Consider the following 4,692-nt stretch of genomic DNA (forward strand, 5'->3'; position numbering starts at 1 on the left):
ACCGATACAAAAGATGACATTTGCACATTAGCGCACTACAGTGGTCACGTGCCAAATTTCAAGTCAAATGCCTAAAACATGAGGGAGTTATGAGTCAATCACAATATCTTCGATTGCTTTGTATTAAAAAAAAAATAAGTTAGCATGGCAACGCATTGTTTAACATTGACGAGATAAGTGTTTTGCACATCTAGAATTTATCTTGTCACAATATGTAGGTGTCATATCTCAAGGTTATTGCTAAAAATTGAGAGAGTAAGCTCAATCCACTTGTAGTTTATACGATTCTCATTACAAAATACCATTAACTTGACAACATACTATTTGACAATGACGAAAAATAAAATTTGCACAGGTACATAATACAGTGGTCACATGTGCCAAATTTAAAGTCAAATGCTCAAAATCTGAGGAAGTTAGCTGAATCCACATCATACTTGTGGATGATTTGTATGAAGATGCTGTTGCCATGGAAACGGATTTATGACCCCCCACAAAAAGTGTCTTGCACGATAACATATTATCATAGTGACCATATGTATCAAATTCAGATTTAAATGCTAAAAAAAAAAGAAACTACGAGAGCAGCGTGATCCACACAATTTTGTATGATTTGTTTAAAAACTGCAATTGCCATGGCAACAGATTTCTGGACAATCGAATTTCAACAGAATTGATTTAAAACTAAGTAGCTTGATCCACATTCTGTATTTGTAATCTTTATGAAAATTTGATGTTACCATGGTAATGCATTACTCCATACTGACACATGTAAACTAGGACATGTAAAAATTACAAGGTCGTTGTTCAATGTCCCCTGGACTAAAGGTAATCACCTCCTCATCAAAAACTGTCATCGACTAATGAAGAGTACTGCTTCATCAACTGTATATCATCAGTCTCTATCTCGGTTCCTCCATAGAACTGGACTTGGAGTATCTTCACAGTTTCACTGTCACAATGATGATTCTTCAAGTGTCTTCTAAAACCATTGAACGAATCAAATTATGTCCGTACACAGGCCCCCTGGGCGCAATTTATTGTTTGTCCATCACTCAGTTCATGTTCGTATGGCAAACAGTGAAAAAAAAAAGCAGTTTCAGTGGGAACTCCTAAAGAATGCATCACTTCATTATCTATTTGAAAGTTTAGATCTCCGTTCACGAACTCGGGGTAATTCCAAATGTCCAAAGGTTGATGAGAGGTTTTGCATACCGTAGACAAAACACATATTTAATGTGCTTTGAACAATGTGTCGAAGGCACTCTGAATGATATCACCAGGGCAGGGTAGTACCAAGTGGTCAACAATGAAGTAATATTGGTACACATGTATGTTATCCTTCTGACGTCCTCTGTCAAGCAAGCTGCATCTTCTGATCTTCAAGCAAGCAAGCTGCATCAAGAGCTGCATCTTCTTCTGCTTTCCCTCTTCAAGTGGTGATCAAAACTAGCATCAGGCTGAAAATGTAAGGAAACAATGAAAAACAAGCAGACATTGTATGAATCTATTACAAATAAAAACTAGACAAATTTGACTGTGACATTTATTTCGATTCCATAATGCAATTTGATAGACTCAGTCACACATAGGCTTAACACATTTTATTCACATTTATGATTATTTTAACAGATTTCAAGCTATCACACACACGGAGGGATGGACTACTCAAAACCATAACAATTCAGGCACCACTTCTTGGCAGAGGATAATAAATGGATCTTATTCCATTTTACTTAAAGATCACTATAATTTCACAATTAAAACTCACTTACACTTGTATACCTATTTTTTCTTAAAGAAGCTTTGAAATTTATCACTTTTCTCTTATTCGTGACTGATCAAAAAGCAACTTCAAAATTTTAGCCTACATATGGGGAAGACAATCTTTAAAGTTCAAGGATCGACTTTGAAGAATTCACGAGTAAAGTTCTCGTCGACATCAGGACATAACCCTGACAAAGGCAAGTGCGCAAAAATATTCACAACATCCAAAAAAAAAGTTAACCTATGAAACATTGAAAAGCAAGTGATCTTAATAAATTACATAGTCCAACAACACAAAAAACCCCAGAAAATTTCCCTTGACCTCTAATTTCTTTTCTAATACAAAAACAGATCATAGAAAGTAGAAAATGCAAAATCAATTAAACTCGTAAAAATCAATTTCATTTTCAGAATACCAAAGTACTGTGAGTTCTAATTGCCTGTCCAAAATGACTCATAAAGGCTTGTTCAAATATGATGAGTCAAACTCCGGCAACATTTTAGTGCACAAATCAATGCGATATGAGATGGTAAAAAACAAACAAATAAACAGATCAAAATGCAACAAAACAAAACAAAAACACTGAGGCAAGAGGAATATATTTTGCAACACAGTGGCAAGAAGTTATGGTGCAATCAAGCTCAAAAGTAAGTGAAGATACAATGTCATGAGTTTATCTTTATCTTATTTTTTTTTTTTGAGTCATGTGCATTCATTAGCATAATGAAAGTGGCGTGGTTCGGCGCACCATATCTGAACACTAAAAATGTCAGGGGGTTTGTCGCATCATATTTGAACAAACCTTATAGTCATGTAGACTTACCTTTTGAAATCGGATAAGGTAGTCTATAGCCAAAGCCACAGAAATCTTGCACAATCCTTGTGCCCTGGTTCACAGGTGGAAGCAGATAGAGTACAAGAAGGATTTGCAGGTTACTTACATTCTATGCTGTGTTGTAAGAAATGCATGTTATATACAATATATTCTACGACTCATTAACAAAGTATCCAGGTATCAACAGAAATTATCAGTGAATTGCACTGCATAATCAGGGAGCATTAAGTAAAACATATGATCCTTCATGTAGGATGAACCCATGGGTTGTTGTGTGACTTCTTTAAAAAAAACAAGAAAAAAAGTCTTCTTTATTTCATCAGCATCTCCAAAATAACAAAATTACATTACATATTGATTTGTGACTGTGAACTTTTATATTACAATTGAGTTTGGTGAAATCCATTCATCTGCCTTTGAAAAATCAAAGTCACAAGATATTTCCTGCATTTTTTTTTTCATAATGAAGGGCTCCTGACCCTTGATTATTGACCTCACGACCCTCATCGACTCCAGAGAAACGTTTGATAAAATGTATTGTCAGATGCAAAGATTTCAGCTACTTATAACAGTTGTCACCAATGACAAGTTTTGTGGAACGCCCCCTGGATTTACATAGCCTTACCAAGTTTCATTCACAGATGATTGTTTTCAACTTGCGGCATGATACACAAGAAACGATATTGGATGGATAGACATCTAGAACATAAAAAAGGAGCTTTCAAAACCTATAGTATTGTGCATACCCTGACTGCTACCAGGTCTGGTGGTACACTATTTGATGATTGCTCCAAGTCTCATGAATCCACATCAGTTTTCCGCGTGTGTTCTCCCAGCAAACTCAACAGCTTGACTGTGGTTTCTGAAGGCTTTCCTCTTGCTAGCTTGACAAGACCTTCCACCAAAAACTGGCCACTGCTCAAAAAAGCTTGGCATCGTTGCCTGGGAGAAGGAGTGAGAAGTACTGTTCAACCTGCAAGTGTAAGGACCATGAACATACATAATTATCAAGTGGCTACAAGTCCGCAAACTGTCAAACTGGTGCGCAAGGTGTGATGCACTGGCTTAGGATTCAAAGTACTGAACATCCACATATTACTGCACTAGTGTATTTACTGTATACAAGTGCATGAAACAGATTTATCTTGTGTGCATGAAAGATTTGATCAGAACTGCAGAAAACAAAGGGTTTTGTTCAGGTGGCTTCAGATTAATTCAGTCGGTGATTCTATTATATATACCTACTTGAGATATGCTCATAATTTCAAGTTCGTTTTAATTAGCCACGGGGGGGGGGGGGGGGGGGGGCAATAATATCCTGCTTCCAGGTATTCATCATCTTTATGCAGTGTACATTTATGCAAATATTATTTGAGGAGAAATGGAAAAATCAAATGCCATTTTGCAATTGATCTACTCTCATTTTCAAGGTTTTTTAGATAGATAATACAAGTAAAAGGTCTTTTTGCAATTCTGTCATTTTCAAGATTCTCAAGTGCAATATTGCCAATATCATTATGTGTGGCAATAACATAAGTATGGGGAAGAGGCATATTCCAGAAGGGATTTTTTTTTTCAAGAGATTATTTCAACAAATACTACCATCAAAGTAGACGTATATTCCCTCACCTGAATCATGAAAAAAGCGATGATACATGTATTCCATTTTGACTCATTTGTGAAATTTAGGATCAGTTCTCAGACAGAGAACAACTGCCAGTTATTAATATGGGCTGTGATTCTGTTTCTCGCTACCCTTGAACTCGCACCTTACAATTAGATCTAGAGTCTAGAGTCTTAACATGGACTCGGTGGAAATACCGGTTTTACATGCATGTGACGTCATCAACTTTATAAGAGCATTTTCTTAAATTTGTAAGCGGTTAGCAAACTCATAAATAGTAGTACAACGTACTCATATTAGAAACTAGTTAGTAGATTCTAACGTAAGATCCACGCGCAAACACTAGCGTCCTATATAGGCCCCTACGTTCCTACGTGTAGCTACTGAAAACATCACGTAACCTGTTGTGATAAACAAAAATCAGGTCGGGAGAACCCCCCACCCAGCCCCTTTAATCGGGTATTT

At 36.4% G+C, this 4,692-nt stretch overlaps 1 long non-coding RNA gene across 1 annotated transcript; it reads right to left on the reverse strand.

Moving 5' to 3' along the window:
- Positions 1 to 1,341: 1,341 nt before the first annotated feature.
- LOC139710033 (uncharacterized) lies at positions 1,342 to 3,849 on the reverse strand. The gene is made up of 3 exons (XR_011709425.1): positions 3,350 to 3,849; positions 2,592 to 2,655; positions 1,342 to 1,460 (listed from the first exon to the last, which is right to left on the reverse strand). It is a non-coding gene; the product is annotated as an uncharacterized lncRNA (long non-coding RNA).
- Positions 3,850 to 4,692: the final 843 nt, after the last annotated feature.

This window comes from Diadema antillarum, unplaced genomic scaffold (assembly GCF_040938485.1).
Source record: "Diadema antillarum isolate AM-2024a unplaced genomic scaffold, OU_Dant_1.0 seq00001494_RagTag, whole genome shotgun sequence".
NCBI lineage: Eukaryota > Metazoa > Echinodermata > Echinoidea > Diadematoida > Diadematidae > Diadema > Diadema antillarum.